The following is a 20,890-nucleotide window of genomic DNA, read 5'->3' on the forward strand; positions in this document are numbered from 1 at the left end:
ACGTAAGGCCTAATATTGCCACTTAATGGTTTTACTGCCCAGAGTCACAAGTTGAAGGGCATCTGTGCACATTTGTTTAATATGTTTCTATATGCATAAAGCTTTGGCTACTTTGCCAAGAATAGTCTTACTGAATTTTCTTTGAGACACTCTCGACTCTGAAATTGTCCACAACTTGCCATTATTCTTATTGTCTGCGGTTAGGCAGCCCTGAGTATCTGACGTTCACCTGAAGGTTTGTTGACTGCTCCTTGAAGACCACCCCAAAGCCATTCCATGGCTTTCCAAAACAGAACAGCTGCCTTCTCTGCTATAAATTCTGATGTCTGATCACCTTTCTTCAGCCATTCAGTAGGACCCTTCATAAGCATTGCTTGCTGTCGTGTGCTTAGGCATTTTGAGCTTGAGCTGATGACGTGTATATGAAGCGTCTGGGTAAAGACAGAAAGGTGAGGTAAGTTACAAAACACCTTTACAGCTTTACAAGGTTTTATATTTTTTGTATGATTGGTTAATATATAATGCATTAAAAAAAAACCACAAAAAGAACAATCAAACAAACAAAAAAATCTCCCAGAATTCTTTAGGTGTTTAGCTTTCCAAACCTGCCTCTAAAAATCTGTTTAAATGTTAAGGTAGTTGAACTGGTGTTAAAATGATTTTCCATTGTTTCTTTAAGAAAAACTAAGACCTAGTTCTCACAGGGATATTGGAGGCAGGGTAAAAATTCTGCTTTTGGTAGAGTCCCAGCCTACAGAAGTGTATTTCTTTTACGTTTCTTTCCTCCTTTTCCTCTCAGAGACAAATGAATCTTCTCTTCTCTTTTCCTTTTTTTCCTCTCTTGTAAGGAATGAGAGTGGATTTCTTCTTCCCTTCTTTGCCTGTCCAAAACACAACAGGGGGTCCTGCCCTACCGCCAGGATGGTGAACCCAGCGGCGGACAGGTGACAACAAGGGTCAAGAGACAGTCTCCCTATACTCCTTTCCTTAACAAGGAATGTCCTGTGTCAGCTGTGCAGTCCTTGGGGACCACAGATAACAAAGAATAGCCATGGCAAAACGATAGAGATTTAAAAAAAACAAAAACCAGCAGTGTGGTTATCAGAGGTTTGGAGGGAGAGCGAGCTGAACGGAGTACAGAGGAGTTTTAGAGCAGTGAAAATACCTTGCATGATACTATAACGGTGGACACACGTCATTATACTTTTGTGTAAACCCACAGAATGCTCAACACCAAGAGTGAACCCTAATGTAAACAAGGACTGTGGAGGATCATGATGTACCAGTGAAACTGAATCAACTGTAACAAGTGCATCACTCTGGTGGGAGATGCAGATAACGAGGGAGGCTGTACATGTGTAGGGGCAGGAAGTATATACGCGATAGCTCTGTAAACTTTCCTCTCAAATTTGCTGTGGACCTGAAACTGCTTTAAAAAAATACTAAAGTATTAATTCTTAAAAGAAGAAAAAGAAATAGAGAAATTTTGAAAAAAAAATAAAATAGCCACCAACAATAACTTATAGCTTTTAAAACATACCCCATCCATCATCACATTTGATGCTAACATTAACCTTGCAGGATAGGTGTGGTTTACCCCCCATCTTACAGAGAGGGTAACTGAAGCTCTGAGTGGGTAAGTAACTTAAAAGGTCACTTGGTTCATAAGAGGTAGATCGTGGAATCTAAATTCTTTTCACTTCACAATATCAACTTAGTCTTTAATGTGTAATTGTCATCAATTATACTTCTATAAAGCTGAATAACTGTCTTAATAACATAAGTAGAGAGATGAAGTACAAACTTCTTTTAACTATATTTACTTGCCTTGGTATGTTTAGTTAAGACAAAATGACTGAAACTTAGTGCTTTTCCTTTTCTTGGTAAAGCACATTATGTTTTAAAACTTATTATTCTGGTTTATTAATTGAAATGTTAAGGGTTTGAAAAACTGAAAAACATACCTATCGGTGTATAAATGATGGCTCTAGTACAGAAATCTAAGAATGTGAATTAGAACTTTTATCAACATAATTTATTTCACTAATAAATTCAGGGGAAATTATAGGACTATACCAATATATGGTAAAAGAGTAATTGATATAATTCATGGTAAAACCTCTAAGTAAAAGAAAAATTATAAGTAAGAGCACTTATTGGAAACTAGCAATGAAATACTAAAGACAGTTCTGTTAAAATCAGAAACAAGATAGAGTTATCCATATTACCACTATTATCAGAAGGTGTTTTGAAGGCAGCTAGAATGTGTGGGGGCATGGCCAGAGAAAGGGGGGTTATACAGAGCTGGAGCCTAAGAAAACTGGTTGGAGAATCCCTCAGATCCTGGGCCAAGACCTGAGAAGCACATGTGCAAGACTGACTCTGAATTCTGCTGCTGGGGGCTGAGAGCTGAAGAGGTATTAGTGATCGCCCAGAGTCTGGAGACTTTGGGATTACAGCTCAGCTGGAGTCGACATCCTCAGTGAGAACATAAGATATTCAATTGAGACCCTAGTAAAGCCATTTCTCAGTAAAATTTATATCTTAGAATAAAAGCCATTTCACAGGAATTAGGGCAAAAATAGTAACTGACCATTTAAGACATTCTAAAACAAAGTCTGACTAGATCAAGATCCATTAATACAAATTATGTAACCACTACCAAAACAAAACTCATCACCCTTTAAAGGGAGACAACATCTCCCTACAACAAATTCTCCCTATAATGTATCATTTACAATATATAGCATGCAATAAAATATTATTAAATCTGCAAAGAATCAAGGGAGAAAAAATAGAAATAGACCTTGAAATGACCCAGATGTTAGGTTTAGCACATGAGGATTTTAAAACACCTATTATAAATATCCTTAAGGATATGAAATAAAGCATGAATAAATGTGATATAAGAGATGGGGAATCTTAGTCAATAAATATAAATAATAAAAAGGAGCCAATGGATATTAAACTGAAAAATAACTAAATCTGGAATAAAGATCCCTCGGATAAATTTAATAGTAAATTGAATACTATAGAAGAAAGCATCAGTGACCCTGAAGACGGCTCAACAGAAATTTTCCAAACTACTAAACATGAAGAAAAAAATGTTGGAAATAAAAACAAATAAAACCTCAGTGACTTGAGGGACAATACAAAGTGATCTAGCGTAGTGTAAGTGGAGATGAAGGAGGAGAGAGAGTAGAGGGAAAAAAAGCAAGCATTAGTAGAAGAGAATTTTCCAAAATTGATGGAAGACATGAAGAAAATCATACGTAGGCATATCATAGTCCAAGTAGTAAAAATCAAAGATAAACTGTAAAGCATTTAGAGGAAAAGAGAGATATTGTATATCAAGGAACAAAGATAAGAATTATGAATGACTATTACTCACAGAAAATAACAAAGGTCAGAAAACAATTGAATGATATGGAAATGTATAAAACACAGAGAGAAAACTGTCAACCTCGAATTCTACAGCCAGTGAAAATATCCTTCAATAAATGAGGTTTAAATAAATTTCTGGATAGAAGAGAGCTGAGAGAATGCATTACTAGCAGATCCTCACCTCAAGAAATGCTAAAGGATGTTCTTCAGACTGAAGAGAAATGATAACAGATGGAACTTTAATTATACAAAGAGAAATCAATACCGCTCTTAGTAAATATGTGGATACCTTTTTAAAAACCTGCCTTCCTTATTTTTTAAAATTTCTTTAAAGCAAAATTGACCATTTAAATTAACTATAGTAACATTTTGGTGTGATTTTTACAACATAAATAGAAGCAAATATATGATAATTCATAAAGAAAGGAGTAGCAGCATGTGGAATTATACTACTGCAAGATTCTCATATTTTACATGAAGTGGTACAATATTACTTTAAGTGGACTATGACAAACTAAGACTGTATAATAAACTCCCTAGGGCAATAGTTTTTGAAAAAATACAAAGAGGAATACCTATAAAGTCAACCGACATTCAACAAATGTTGCATCACAATCGGATGTGTGAGCATTAGTTGCTCAGTCATGTCCAACTCTTTGCAACCCATGGACTATTGCCCGCCAGGTTCCTCTGTCCATGGAATTCTCCAGGCAAGAATATTGGAGTGGGTTTCCATTTCCTTCTCCAGGGCATCTTCCCAATCCAGGGAGTGAACCTGGGTCTCCCCATTGTGGGCAGATTCTTTTACTGTCTGAGCCACCAGGGAAGCCCCACAATTGGATACCCACATGCAAAAAGCAAACTTCTATCAACACAAAAATTAACTCAAAGTGGATCACAGATTTAAATATAAAACCAAAACTTTAAACTTTATAGAAGAATACATAGGAGAAAGTCTCTGTGACCTTGGGTAAGGCAAAGATTTCTTAGATAAACGACAACAAAAGCAAGATCCATAAAAGAACAAATTGATAAATTAGATTTAATCGAAATAGAAACTCCTGCCACGTATGATAAGAAAATGAAGAGGATGAAAATACCAGATACAAATGAGGGTAAATATGTGCAAATCATCTCTGATAAAAAAAAAACCTTGTATCCAGAAAATATAAAGAATTCTCAAAATTCAATAATAAGAAAACAACAACCAAATTTTTTAAAATGGTCAAAAGATTTGAATACATATTTGGCCAAAGAAAATAAGCAGATTTTTAAAAAAATGTTCAATCTCAGTCATTAGGGAAATGCAAATTAAAATCACAGTGAGATGCCATAGCATCTATTAGAATGTCTAAAATTGTATCAGTGTGGATGAATATGTAGAGTACCTGAACATTCCTACACTGAGAATGGGGATATAAAATAATGCAACCATGGGAAAACAGCTTGACAGTTTCTTAAAACGTTAAACATAAACCTATCATAGGATCCAGCCATTCTCCTACCAGAGATTAACTCAAGAGAACAGAAAGCATGTGCCAAAACTAAGACTTGCATGCAAATGATTATAGAAATTTTATCTTTAATAGCCCCAAAGTGAACACAGTCCACCTGTTCATAAACAGATGAATGGATACAAATGGAATACTTCCCTGTAATAGAAAGTAATGAATTGACACACTCAAATATAAGAAGGGCTTCCCTTGTGGCGCAGCTGGTAAAGAGTCTGCCTGTAATGTGGGAGACCTGGGTTTGATCCCTGGGTTGGGAAGATCCCCTGGGGAAGGGAAAGGCTACCCACTCCAGTATTCTGGCCTGGAGAATTCCATGGACTGTATAGTCCATGGGTCCCAAAGAGTTGGACATAACTGATTTTTCACTTTTAAGTATAAGGATGAACCAAAATTCATTATGCTACTGGAAAAGCCAGACAGAAAAAGAGTACACAGAGCATGATTCCATTTTTATACAGTTCTAAAAAATGCAAACTAATCTATAGTAACAGAAAGCATATCTGTAGTTACTACAAAGGTATTTAAAAAAATGGGGAGGAGAAGAGATGGGGGAAAAGATCACAGAAGGGGCACTGAAGAAATATGTCAGGAGTGATGGATATGATTATTATCTTGGTTATGGGAATGGTTTTGCAGGTGTATACATATGACAAAACCTATAAAATTGTACACTTTAAATATGTACCGTTGATTGTATGTCAACTATGCCTTAAAAAAACTATTTTTAAAAAGTCAATAGAGGAAACAGAACACTAAAAAATATTTTACTAACTCCAAAAAAGTAGGAAAAGAGAAATAAAAATTTCTACTAATCAAAATATATCAAGAAAATGCAAAAGGAAGTCACAAGAGAAAAATCATATATATATATATAATTATATATCAAGGGACTTGAATCCAAAATACATAAATCCACTACAAATCAATATTTTTAAAAAGGAAACTTATTTTCAAATGGGCAAAATGCTTAAATAGATACTTCACCAAAAGTATATTAGTATGATAAAAAGAAAACACGGAGTGCTCAATTTTCCTAGTCAACAAAGAAATGCAAATTAAAACCACAATGAGAAGCCACTCATTCCACTAAAAAAATAATAGTTAAAAAGACTAACAACTGTCAAATGCTGGCAAGAATGTGCAGTGATTCATACTCTCATACCATTGTTGGGTATATAAAATTGTACAACCCCTACACAAAAAGTTTCTTGGCTTCTTATAAAATTAAAAATGTACCTCCCCACGACTCAGCAATTCCATTCTAAGTATTTAACTCAAGAAAATTAAAACACATATCTCCCAAAAGACATGCACAAAAATGTTCACTGCAACTTTATTCATAATCCCAAGCTTACCCTAAAGTCCATTAGGAAGAGAATGGATAAGGAAATTATAGTATATTCATGTGATTGAAAATTACTAAGCAATCTAAAGAGGAAAATGAAAACAGGTAACAACACGGGTAAATCTTAAACCCTTTTTGTCATGCTAAAGAAGTCAGACACACAAAAGAATATATATACCATATGATTTCATTTACATGGCATTTAAGAACAGGCAAAAATAATCTACTGTGATAGAACAGGATTTGCTTCTTGAGAGGAACTGACTGCAACACGGCACAAGCAAGGTTTCTAGAGTGATGAAAATGTACATCTACATTGGGATGTTTTACACAGGTGTGTAGGTCTGTCAAAAATCACTGGACTTACACTTATTTACTATGCATTTTACTCTCTGTAAATTTTGCCTAAATTAAAAATAAAACTCAAGAAAATCATAATGATTTGTGAATTCAAAATCTGAGTAGAAATTTATCCTGAGCATCACACAAAAGGATGAGATCTAAAATATAAAATAAATATTGCAAATGCAGCCTAATATGATCATGTTAAATAAGGATGCTGGGTGTATGGGGTGTCTGTAACATTAGCTTCTATGTTTTCCTGTATGCATAAAAGATTTCAAATTAATTAAAAATTATGATGAAGTTAAAATGTGTCTGCAATCTTAGTTGTATCTTTACAGTCAGACTTGGGGCAGAAATCAACAAATAATGTCATTGTTTTAAAAGATCCCATGGAAAAAAGAAATGCAAGGTTATTGACCCATGATTTCTTTCCTTCTTTTTGAGCTTCTAAACACACTTTTTATTGCCATAGTCTGGAATGCATGTGAACAACCAAGGGTTGCCAGACATTTGAAGATTTGATCAAAACATAAGAACAAAAAATTCCCTGAAAAAACAGGAAATGCATAGAACAGAAAATATTAACATTAATATCCTTATTTAAAATATGTTGTATTCATGAAGAACAGTATATTATGTTCATCATTTTATGGAAACAAAATACCTTGACAGAAAAGTGTAGAAATCATGAGTGGTGTGTCAACAGATTATCACAAGGTGAACATAAATGGGACCCATGATTTCTGAATGAAGTCAATATTCTATTGCCACTTAACAGTATGATATATAGCCTTCATCTCAAACCAAGATGTCAGTTTCCTAATTTGTTAGATTTGTCACAGTATTGTAAGTCCTACGAGCCAATTATTTCATCAGATAAATTGGGAGCATAATTTCTGCACTATGTTTTGTTCCAATTTTGCTCTTGAAATCTGGGCATCTGACTGTTCCACTCAACTGAAAAACCAGAGCCAAGCTCTTTGGGCAATTTACTCTTGCATTTTAAATGCAAAGAGCTTTCTTAATGAACTGATCCTATTGTTTACAATGTCATTCAGTTGTCACCACTAAATTTCACTCAACTTGATTTACTAGAGAGGCCAGATTCTTCAAAAATTTCATTTTCATACATGTCTCACATGGAGGTGACATTTTAGAGAATCACCTGCGTCATTAGTGTTCTTACTTCATTAGTACACTAATTAGTGTCCACTGAGTTCTCAGAGGCTGGGTGGTCAATCAGTCTAGTAATATCTGATTCCATCAACAAATTTCTTGTGCTTTATTTTAAACACAGACTCTACTGTAGGTAGGAGGTGAATACAAAACTATAAATGACACAGCTCAGCACTTTCCAATGAGAAAAAGACCTGATGTTCTCAGAAATAACTATAATGCCTGAATAGGAAAAATGCCAGAAGAGATGTAAGGAAAGGGTTTAGGAATTCAAAGGAGGGAAAACTTGCTGGGAGGAGAGAGTGGATTATGAGGAAAGAGTTCTTAATGGTAAGGATGTTTTTAAAAGCTTTTTAATGGTGAGGATTTCAGAAGCTGGGGAGAGGGAAGGAGGGAGGGTGTTGGGGGGGGGGCATTTATAGAGAAACACAGATATATCTGGCTGGGAACCCTGAAGTGGTAAAGATTCATACTGGAGTGAGGTCGAAGCAGTAAATAAAAAGGGAACAACATCGGGTGCAGTGTTTTTGGCTGCAAGGAGCTGAAAGGCTGACCCTGATTTAAACTACGAAATAGTATCATATCAATATCACAGGGTGTCCAGAGGCAGGGCAGACTGGAAAGTCAGTAGTTGCTTCGGCAGCTTGGGGATGCCAGTAAGGACCTAGATTCTCTCTGCTCTTCCATCCTTGGGGCTGGCTTACTTTCAGGAAACCCAGTCACATGCAGCATCCAAAGGCAGACCTCACTTCTTTCTAAGCCTCTCTCAACAGCAAGAAAAGTTCCAGAGGCCTCTGACACACTTCTCACATCTCATTGGCCAGAACTGTGTAATTAGCACATTTCTAAACCAATCATTGACAAGAAGATTTGGATTATTGTTAGACCAATCAGAGCCTCCCTTTTACTCTGAGACACATTTCCAAGTAGAGTATAGATGGAGATCTGAGAAAAATAAGGGTTATCTTAGGATGCCTGCAAAGTCACTTCATTCGTGTCTGACTCTGTGCGGCCCTATGGACTCTAGCCCACCAGGCTCCTCTGTCCATGGGATTCTCCAGGAAAGAATACTGGAGTGGGTTGCCAGGATAAAGGAAGGAGAAAAAGAAGTGAGTGCCAAATGCAAACCACTAACATCCACTATGGGGACCAGCACCTGTCACATCCCTCTATGAAGGAGCACAGGTCTGCTGTATACTGTAGGTTAACACCCATGGGTCTGGATAATGAAGAACTTGTACAAGGGCTAGGCTGAGAGAGCTGGACTTAATTCCACAGACATGAAGAGACTTATAGATGTTGAGCAGGGAAATAATATAATCAGAACATGATATTTAGAGACTTACAAGAAAGAAGAAAGTGGAGAAAACCGCTAGACCATTCAGGTATGACCTGATCAAATCCCTTATGACTATACAGTGGAAGTGAGAAATAGATTTAAGGGACTAGATCTGATAGACAGAGGGCCTGATTACCTATGGACAGAGGTTCGTGACTTTGTGCAGGAGAAAGGAATCAAGACCATCCCCAAAAATAGAAATGCAAAAAAGCAAAATGGCTGTCTGGGGAGGCCTTACAAATAGCTGTGAAAAGAAGGGAAGAGAAAAGGAAAGATATACCCATTTGAATGGGTTCCAAAGAATAGCAAGGAGAGATAAGAAAGCCTTCCTCAGCAATCAACGCAAAGAAATAGAGGAAAACAACAGAATGGGAAAGACTAGAGATCTCTTCAAGAAAATTAGAGATGCCAAGTGAACATTTCATGCAAAGATGGGCTCAATAAAAGCCAGAAATGGTATGGACCTAACAGAAGCAGAAGATATTAAGAAGAGGTGGCAAGAATACACAGAAAACTGTACAAGAAGATCTTCACAACCTAGATAACCACGATGGTGTGATCACTGTGATCACTCACCTAGAGCCAGTCATCCTGGAATGTGAAGTCAAGTGGGCCTTAGGAAGCATCACTACAAACAAAGCTAGTGGAGGTGATGGAATTCCAGTTGAGTTATTTCAAATTCTAAAAGATCAGCTGTTAAAGTGCTGCACTCAATATGCCAGCAAATTTGGGACACTCAGCAGTGACCATAGAACTAGAAAAGGTCAGTTTTCATTCCAATCGCAAAGAAAGGCAATGCCAAAGAGTGCTCAAACTACCACACAATTGCGCTCATCTCACATGCTAGTAAAGTGATGCTAAAAATTCTCCAAGCCAGGCTTCAGCAATATGTGAACTGTGAACTTCCAGATGTTCAAGCTGGTTTTAGAAAAGGCAGAGGAACCAGAGACCAAACTTCCAACATCTGCTGGATCATTGAAAAAGCAAGAGAGTTCCAGAAAAACATCTATTTCTGCTTTATTGACTATGCCAAAGCCTTTGACTGTGTGGACCACAATAAACTGTGGAAACTTCTGAAAGAGATGGGAACACCAGACCACCTGACCTGCCTCTTGAGAAACCTATATGCAGGTCAGAAAGCAACAGTTAGAACTGGACATGGAACAACAGACTGGTTCCAAATAGGAAAAGGAGTACGTCAAGGCTGTATATTGTCACCCTGCTTATTTAACTTATATGCAGAGTACATCATGAGAAATACTGGGCTGGAAGAAGCACAGCTGGAATCAAGATTGCCGGGGAAAATATCAATAACCTCAGATATGCAGATGACACCACCCTAGAGGAACTAAAAAGCCTCTTGATGGAAGTGAAAGAGGAGAGTGAAAATGTTGGCTTAAAGCTCAACATTCAGAAAACGAAGATCATGGCATCTGGTCCCATCACTTTATGGGAAATAGATGGGGAAACATTGGAAACAGTGGCTGACTATTTTGGAGGGCTCCAAAATCACTGCAGATGTTGTTTGCAGCCACAAAATTAAAAGAAACTTACTCCTTGGAAGGAAAGTTATGACCAACCTAGATAGCATACTAAAAAACAGAGACATTGTCAACAAAGGTCCGTCTAGTCAAGGCTATGGTTTTTCCAGTGGTCATGTATGAATGTGAGAGTTGGACTGTGAAGAAAGCTGAGTGCCAAAGAATTGATGCTTTTGAACTGTGGTGTTGGAGAAGACTCTTGAGTGTCCCTTGGACTGCAAGGAGATCCAACCAGTCCATTCTGAAGGAGATCAGTCCTGGGTGTTCATTGGAAGGACTGATGTTGAAGCTGAAACTCCAATATTTTGGCCACCTGATGTGGAGAGCTGACTCATTTGAAAAGACCCTGATGCTGGTAAAGATTGAGGGCAGGAGGAGAAGGGGTCGACAGAGGATGAGATGGTTGGATGGCATCACCGACTCAATGGACATGGGTTTGGGTGGACTCCGGGACTTGGTGATGGACAGGGAGGCCTGGCGTGCTGCGATTCATGGGGTCACAAAGAGTCAGACATGACTGAGCGACTGAACTGAACTGATAAGAAAGAGAGAAAGTAGAGAAAATGCATGTGTACCTGAAAGTCCCATAACTACTTTAAATAAATAAAAGTAAAATTTTCACTAGCAAATTTCAATGTGAAATTTTTGTTTTTAGTGGCACCCCTTCCTCAGTCTTTCTGCCTGGCATTTGGCCAATGCAACCTTACAAGTTAAGCTTTTCTATCATATGAAGCAAAGCGTAGGTGCAAATAGGATGGAACCGAGGTACATAAACAGTAAGTCCCACGCTACTCCAACTGTCACCCTTTAAAAGCAAACAATTTCCCTGTCTGTGCCTTTGGCATAGATTCTGGTTTTGAGATTCTGCGTTTATCTAATTTATGGTGTATTTAGTTCCCTGAGTTGAGTTTCCATCTCCCTGTATATTTTCAGAGCTCAATTATTCCAACTCTATTCATTCCAATTCCAATTGCCCCTTGCTAAGACCTTGCTAATTAAGGTCTTCTATTGCTATTTCTTTTAAGACTCTTGCTATTATGACCTTCCCAGGGATGTCCTGTGATTCTTCCATGTAACTTATAAGGTCTCTGTCCTTCTCATTTTCATTTGGGTTTCTCAATATGCCATCTAGCCAACTTTGTCCAAATACACAATATCCTTGCTCCTATAAACCAGAGCAAGTGAGATTATTTAAGTGTATTTTAATTTCTCAATCAAATCTCTGAACTCACTTTGGGGAGTCAATATTTGTATCTCTTACCACCAGACTTTTAAAGGGTGCAGAACGTCACAGGATTAAATTTGGAGCTTAAGTCTCTAAAGATGCTCAAGTGTTGACAGACAGAAAAGGCTTCAGGGAATGATGCTGTGAACTCATCTCTGAGGTGGTGAGTCACTGTGTCAAAATAACATTTTGAGCACCCCTGACTTTCTTATTTTCAGCCAGAGCTTTCTCAGTTTCATCCCCTACATCCTGAGCCTCCTGAGAGAGGTCCCTTCTCCCTACCTTTTTCTGTGGTGGCTCCTTGCCCTGAGCCAACTGGGCATCACCAGTGGTGGCCTCTCTAAAGGAGAAAAGGGGCAAGGAGGGAAAGTCAACGCCAGGCCTAGGACAAGCCCTTTTACTCCCTTTTATCGCCTTTCCATGACCCTTAAGCAATTCCATAGACACCTCAAGCTTGTCAGCAAAGTGAGGAAACGGGTTGTGGTGTTTCCAAGGAAGGGGACAAATTCTGGGGGTCTGGAAATGACTCATGGTCATGGAATGGGCTTTCCTATGGCTTAGATGGTAAAGAATCTGCCTGCAATGCAGGAGACCCGAGTTTGATTCCTGGATTGGGAAGATTCCCCTGGAGGAGAAAAGGGCACTCCACTCCAGTATTCTTGCCTGCAAAGTCCCATGGACAGAGGAGTTGGTGGCCTACAGTCCATGGACTTGCAAAGAGTTGGACATGAGTCAGGGATTAACACACACGGACACACAGACACACGCATAGGTCATGGAAAGAGAAACAGAATAGCCAACATTGAGGTCAATGAAATAGAAGCTTAACTAGGGAACAGGGAGCCTTTTCCTGATCAAGGTCTGACTGCAGGGTGTGCAAACATAGGACAAGCCCCCATATGGTCTCCTCTCAAATTCCTCATCAGTCTCTGCCCAGGCAGCAGATGCAGTGATTCATCCTGCAGGAGGAGGTGCCACTCCGTGCCACTGCCCTCTGGGCAATGCATTCCTACCAGCCTGTACCAGAGCTGGGAACAGACTCCCCCAGTGGAAGATGCTACGTGGGGAAGGTGGGTTTTCTGCGCTCCAGAGACTGGACTGTCTTGAAGTTTAGAAGTGGAAATGCAGAGTCAAACCCACTGTCCCCAAACTCGTAACACGTTAGTTTCAGAGCTTGGACCAGAACCCAGTCTCCCAAACCAGAGCCCCTTTATGACGACATTTTTCAGAATGTCTGAGGGCCTGGACAGTTCTGCTTACATAATTTATATGAGAGGAAAAAGCACATGGAATTTCTAACGATTAGTTCTACTAACACTATTAATAAGGGAATTTTCCCCTAAATGCCTCTAGCATGTCTTCCTAGTACTGAACAAACATCGGTTCTGCCTAGATCATGGATTTTGTCAATATGAACTGAAAATGTGCTGGCTTTTTTTTTTTTAATCATCACTAACAGCTTTCTTAATTAACCTGCTGATAGAATCAACAGCGCAGTTCACTGTTCATTGTTTGCCCTCCAGCCACTGCAGAGTCAAGATGCTCTTTGAGAAGTACAGAACCCTTGCCTGAGGTTGTTTTGTTTTCCAGAAAGAAAGGGGGACAAGAAACCAAACCCTCACAACCACAGTGAATTTGACTTAATTGCTTAAACTTCCTTCTGATTGTTTTGCCCCGAGTAACAGCCCTTCCTTAACTAATAACTTTAATTATAGCAACCACTAGTTATAAAAGTGCACCTCTTCTCTTGACTTGGTCTGTTCCTGCAAAACTTCTAATTATGAAACCAAGGATCAGCAAGTCACCGTCCTGGGTTTTCATTAGATGGGATTAGGGTCCAGCAATTACACACATTGCATATTTCATGCTCAGTACATCGGGCTGTCGTGGCTGAAGTCAACCCGCTGGGCTTTGTCTTCACGTTTTCCTGACACATGCAATGAGTACAAAGCAAAAACAGGATTCTGATTCCCAAGGAGCTCATCTTCAGAAAACAATAAAGTTGAGGCTATTGTGTATCCTCTTTAAGGTGAATGTAGATTTCCTGATGAAACCCACATTCTTCATTTCATCTCAAAAAGTTTACTAGGACAGTACAGTTACTGTTAAAAAAAATAAAAATAGAAAAGCTGTTTAAATTTAAGGCAAAGGAAAACCCAGTATGAGCTTCTTCTCTGCCTCTGTACCCACAACATTTTCATCTGATGATGAAGAAAATAAAATGTTCCTGTACTTCAGACTATTGTGTCAGTATTCTTGTTACGGGACGCTTAAAGACCATGTTGAACTCAGTCAAGATGAGAAATTACTTAAATGTTCTATTTCAGCTGCGTTATTGCCAGGTAAGGATCATCTCGTGTTTGATGACACATACTCAGTGGTTGATTGTGCAAGAAATGGTGATGTTTTTCTAGAATGTTTTGCCTCCTTACACATCAGTGCAGCTTGCTTTCCCCACGCTGCCTTGCAAAAACTGCCCTTTCTCTTTGAAAATTATTCAGCAGTCTCAGAGACCCTCCCACTTGCTGGCTCTTCTGTGATGCTGTGGGGTGGACATTTTCACCCCAGCCTCGCCCCCACCCCCAGGCAGTCTGTGGTTGGCCCTCACTTTCCTAAGTTGGGAGAAGCAGCAAGGGCAGCTCTCAACATGTGGCCACCGTATGCAGAGAGCTGATCGCTGGGTGGGTGGTGTGCACGTACTATCCTTTCTGTCGTGATGATGGACACCCTCATTCCCACACGCCACAAGAATTTCCTATAGCCTCAGCTGAAAAACTGGATTCTAACAAAATGATTTCTAAACAGGGACTGTATCTGCTTAATGGGATGCTGACTACAAAAGTTTTACTCCCCAGAGTTTTCTCCAGGTCCCTCCTTTTGTGTTTCCTCTTCTCTTTCTGTTGTTCATTGTTTATAGAGATATATAATGTTAAATAGGTGTCTGGTCAATTAGAATTGCTTAAAAAAAAAAAAAGACAGCAGGCAGTTATTTGAAATTTGTAAGCCACTTCTCTGTCCTAGAGATGGCAAGTCCTCTTGGAGGTGTCCCTGGCTTTGGGGAGAATCATTTTAATGTAAAGTAAATAGGTATCAACAAATCAGTCTCTGGTGCATTAAAGTAGACTAACTAAGGGCTTCCTGGGGGGAAAAGACACCAAGGGTCCCCAAAGGGGGTCTCAGCATGATGGCAGAGAGCAAGCCTGGAATCATAAGCCCAGCTCCATAAGAACAGTGTGATGGAGAGGTGGTTCTGGTGTAGGAGGGACAATGTGGGTATGGTGGGAAACAGCCAAGCAAGGAAATGTAAACCAAGAGCTATGGACCTTGAGAGAGTGATTATCATGCTCTTGGCACGGAGACCTGGGACAGCAATGGCATCTCACAGGAGAGGCTGGAGCACTGAGCTGTGACTATGTGGGTCCACAGGAAGGCAGTGATGGAGAAAACACAGCCACGAGGTGAGCCACCTCGTGTATAGGGCAGGTCTGTCTCCAAGAGGTGTTTATTCCCACAACTCAGGAGTCTGGATAACTTAGAGACATTGGATATCCCGTCAATCTCTGGAGGCCTAAGCTAGACCTAATTTAAAAATCAAAAGGATGTGGCTTCATATGTATCCAAGGTGGGACTCTAATTATTTTGGCTAATTTAGAACCAAGCAAGTTCACGGACTTGAACTTGGGTGAACAGGAGATGATGAGGGAGAGGGAGGCCTGATGTGCTGCGGTTCATGGGACCACAAAGAGTTGGACACGACTTAGCAATTGAACAGCAACAAGAACCAAAAAAAAAAAAAAAAAAAAGACTATAGAAATCAATCAGTTCTCATTTTGCAGAGAAGATGTAATTAAGTTCAGAGTAATTTACAAAGCAAGTAATGGGTAGAGTTTCTACAGAAGACACAGATGCCACTGCCAGCCCAGTGTCTTTTCCACTGTCAAAAACGCATTTCTAAATTCAATATTATTTGCTTTAAATACTCTGAGATTTAGGAGGCTGCAAACTTCAGCTCCTACTTTGGAGTTTTGACTAAGCCTGAATTTTCCAGTTTCATGCTTTGGGAATACATGTTATCAGCTTTCCTCTAGTAACTAGGGGAGCCTAGAGATTTCTTAGTAAGGTAATTATGTAGACAAAACTCTTATTTTTGACCCCAATCCCAGATCTCTCCTGAGCTCTTGTCCTTTATATGCAGCCACCAATAATACAACATCTCCGTCTAGATGATCAACATGGTTACAGCATAGAGAGTCATCTCAGTCTCCACCCAACCAGCCCCGGTGCCCCCCAAACAAAATCCTGTTCCTCCTCCCAAGGTCTCTATTTGAGGAAGGGCACCCCAGTCTTCTCCTCAGCCATACAGTCCTACAGACTGCAGCTCCTAAAAAATTATTTTCTACCCTCTTTTCCATTCCCACTGTGATGACAGTACTACACGATCTTGCCATCTTTTACCTGTTTTACCTGTTTCCTTTTAACTAGGAAATTTAAAATAATTTCCTAATTGGCCTCTAGGTTTTTCATCTTATTCTAGATCTTCTTCCTCACTGTCATCTGAGTGATATTTTGAAAATATAAATCAGATCATGTTATTCTTTTAGCGGTTCCATGGGTCATCAAGGTAAGCTCCAAACCCCTTTGCATGCAATGAGCGGCTTTCATCATTTTATTTCATCCAGGTCTTACATCATACAGTCCATCAGGCATCTCCCCAAACACTACGTTCCAGCTGTTTCAAGAGCTCAGAGTTACTCTGATTAGTCAGCAATTTTTCATGCCTTCTTCTTTCATCATGAGTTCCCCCTACCCTGCCAGTTGGAAATGTTCGTCGGTCATTTCTCCGGGTGACCACTTACATCCTTGAAGACTCAATTCAAAAACCACCTTGTCTACAAAGCTTGTCCTACCCTCTTGATGTGCGTGCATGCTAAGTTGTTTTAGTCGTGTCTGACTCTTTGTGACACTATGGACTGTAGCCCACCAGGCTCCTCTGTCCATGGAATTCTCCAGAGAATTCCAAGAACAGTGGCGTGGGTTGCCATTCCCTCCTCCAAGAGATCTTCCTGACCCAGGGATCAAACCCACACCTCTTGCCTGCAGGCAGATTCTTTACTGCTGAGCCACCAGGGAAGCTCCAACCTTTCAATTCCATGGGGTAAAGATGAACATACAACTTTTCATGTCCTGACTGAATCCTTTTTCAATTTCTATCCAAGCGCCTCGAACATGGTGGAGTCAAAATTTGTTCCATGTCTGTCTCTCCTCCATGACGTTAGGGACAACTTGACGGTAAAAAGCATGTCTTATTTATCTTTTATCTTTGATTTTCTAGCAGCAAGAACGGTGCCTGGAATATAGTAGAGATTTGATAAATGTTTACAGAAGGAGGGTAGGAGAGAGGGAGAAAAGGAAGGAAGGAGGAGAGGGAGGGAGGAAAATAGATGTGGTCACAAACTGTTACAATTTCACTTTTATTATTTCCAGAAAGAAAGGCATGTGACAAAACTTTGACCATTATTTCTATAAAACACTGCAATTAATTACCTGAGATAGTTCAGGAACTTAATTAGTAGTGTTAACAAATGTATTTATTCATTTACATACTGCACAATATTGCAAAGAACTGACTCATTTGAAAAGACCCTGATGCTGGGAAAGATTGAGGGTGAGAGGAGAAGAGGGTGACAGAGGATGAGATGATTGGATGGCATCACTGACTCAATGGACATGAGTTTGAATAAACTCCGGGAGCTGGTGATGGACAGGGAGGCCTGGCGTGCTGCAGTCCATGGGGTTGCCAAGAGTTGGACACGACTGAACAACTGAACTGAACTGAACTGATACTGCACAATGTAGCCATCACTGAGATTTTAAAAATTCCACCTTAGTGACCATAGCGGATACTGTTTTTCTATTTAGATGCCCTGCCTGTGTTTGGAGAACGCCCCTGCATATAGGCCTTTTGGGGAGGCAGAGCCCCCGATCCTCTCTAGCAGCCGCAGAGGTGGACACCACGATCCCAGCATCCCTGCCAGCCAAGGCACAGACTTAAATGTGCACCGGGCTCACTAATTCTAAGTCCCCATAAGGAAGAGAAACTGATGACAGTAAGATGTGGGGATACAGAGTAACCCTTTTCTAGTGGAGGCGGTGGTATCAGAGCCATCCAAGTTCAGGGCCAGCAGCCGTGTGGACCGCAGACTGGTGGCGGCAGCAGTGTCCCCACTGGCCCGTTCTGCAGAGGGATGTTAGCCAATAATCTGATGCATCGCCTCCTTCTGATTCTGCCCAGTTGCTGAGCCTGGTCCTTCAGCTGTCCTACAGGTTCTCTGAGCCAACAAATCTTTTCAATAAGCTCTTTGGCTGCTTACGGTCCTTTCTGTTCCAACTAACAAACCCCCAAAGATCCAGAAGTCCTTGGTGATTCATCAGTGCTCCTGGCTTCAGCGATCACGGTCTACTAGTATGCATGATTTATCTGAGTCTGGTTGGTAAAATATCTCAGCCACGGGTGAGTCAATGGTTAGTTCATTCCACGTTATGACAGGGATTTTGTTTGTTTGTTTGTTTAGACAGATTATTTTCCAGAAAAGCATCACTGGGGCAAGTTTTCTTCCTCCAAATCACACTCCCATGTGTTAGTACAGTGCCCAGCACATAATAGGTGTTTGATAAATACTTGCTGAAGGAACTAATGAAGGACTCTTTAAATCCTGCAGAGGGTTACCTAATTTTACTACATCAAATTGGTACTAAGACAAAATCCTACCAAAAGAAACCAGATGGTCTTTAAAAATTCTCTTCCTGTGTATGATTTAATGATGAACACACTCAAGAATGATGCTTGTAGATATTTTATCAATCAGTTCAGTTCAACAAATATTTATTTATCTTTATTGATCATTTCTTAGAACTATTCTAGATGTCCATGCTTGGGCTATGGCTCCTCCACTTGCTGTCTGGGACCTTTGGCCAAGCTTAATCTCTATGACCCTCAGTTTCCTCATCAATAAAATGGAGATAATAATCCTTCCTCAAAGGGTTGTTACTGCAATCAAAATGTAACCAATGCCCATTTCTTTTGCTTTTATTATTCCTTTTTCTACTCTCAGCATCCTCTTAAAATTTCAGTCCAAAACCCTCATGAGCACTCTCTCTGTTCCACTGAGTGAGTCACTATGGATACAAAGGTAAACAAAGCCTGCTCCTACTCTCAAAGAGTTCACTGTGTAGTCAAGGAGATGAATGGGCCAAAGGAAACCAGTAAATGTGGAGAGGACAGCAATGGAAGCAAATATAGGGACTGACTGCGAAGGAGGGAAGTTAAAGGAGGAAAAAAATGGCAAATATGGAAGCATTCCTGGAGATCTTCTTGAGTGAAGTCTCCAAAACGAAAAAAGAAAGGAATGGATCTCCAAGAAAAATGAACTACATGGGCAAAGGCAAACACGAAACATGGCATCTCAGTATTTCTGGAAGGCAAAGTTCAAGATGGAGCTGGAAGGAAGCCAAGTTTGCGGATGGAGATGGACGACTGTTTATGCTAATAAAGGGCCATGGGGCTCTGGGTAGTAAAAGGCTTCTGGGGGATTGTATGGGCTTCCCTGGTAGCGCAGCTGGTAAAGAATCCACCTGCAGTGCAGGAGACCCTGGCTCAATTTCTGGGTCGGGAAGATCCCCTGCAGAAGGCATAGGCTACCCCACTCCAGTGTTTGTGGGTTTTTCTGGTGGCTCAGATGGTAAAGAATCCGCCTGCAATGCGGGAGACCTGGGTTTGATCCCTAGGTTGGGAAGATCCCCTGGAGAAGGGCATGTCAACCACTCCAGTATTCTTCCCTGGAGAATCTCAGTGGACAGAGGAGCCTGGGGGGCTACAGTCCATGGGGTCGCAAAGAGTCAGATATGACCGAGTGACTAAGCACAGCACAGGGGACTGTAAATGAGGGGGTATCTTCAAAGCCTCGGCTGGCAATGGTATGGAGGGTGAATACTGAAAGGCAGAAGCCTGAGCAAGGGGACCCACAGGAGGAAGTCACCACCCTTGTCCAGGTGAATGACTATGTCGGTGCACTGAAGAAATGATGTGAGAAACAGGAATGGAATAGGAAGGAGGTCAACAAGGTTTAAGAAAACCAGTAAATGTGTTACGTGAAGGCCTATTCATCTCCTCCTCAGGGTTCACCTTGGTTTTATTTCTATTTCCTAGGCATTGTCATGGTGCAAAGGGGTTGAACTGATGAGGATGAATGGTTGCCTGGCACACACATTCCCCACTCGCCATGTTCAAATAGGAAGAACTAAAGAGCCTCTTGATGAAAGTGAAGGAGGAGAGTGAAAAAGTTGGCTTACAGCTCAACATTCAGAAAACTAAGATCATGGCATCCGGTCCCATCACTTCATGGCAAATAGATGGGGAAACAGTGGCTGACTTTATTTTGGGGGGCTCCAAAATCACTACAGATGGTGACTGCAGCCATGAAATTAAAAGATACTTACTCCTTGGAAGGAAAGTTATGACCAACCTAGATAGCATATTCAAAAGCAGAGACATTACTTTGTCAACAAAGGTCTGTCTAGTCAAGGCTATGGTTTTTCCAATGGTCATGTATGGATGTGAGAGTTGGACTAGAAAGAAAGCTGAGCACCGAAGAATTGATGCTTTTGAATTGTGGTGTTGGGGAAGACTCTTGAGAGTCTCTTGGACTGCAAGGAGATCTAATCAGTCCATCCTAAAGGAGATCAGCCCTGAATATTCATTGGAAGGACTGATACTGAAGGTGAAACTCCAATACTCTGGCCACCTGATGTGAAGAACTGATTCATTGGGAAAGACCCTGATCCTGGGAAAGACTGAGGGCAGAAGGGGACGATAGAGGATGAGATGGTTGGATGGCATCACCGACTCAACGGACATGGGTTTGGGTAGACTCCAGGAGTTGGTGATGGACAGGGAGGCCTGGCGTGCTGCAGTTCATGCAGTCACAAAGAGTCAGACATGACTGAGCAACTGAACTGAACTGA

Source organism: Capricornis sumatraensis, chromosome 22 (assembly GCF_032405125.1).
Source record: "Capricornis sumatraensis isolate serow.1 chromosome 22, serow.2, whole genome shotgun sequence".
Lineage (NCBI taxonomy): Eukaryota > Metazoa > Chordata > Mammalia > Artiodactyla > Bovidae > Capricornis > Capricornis sumatraensis.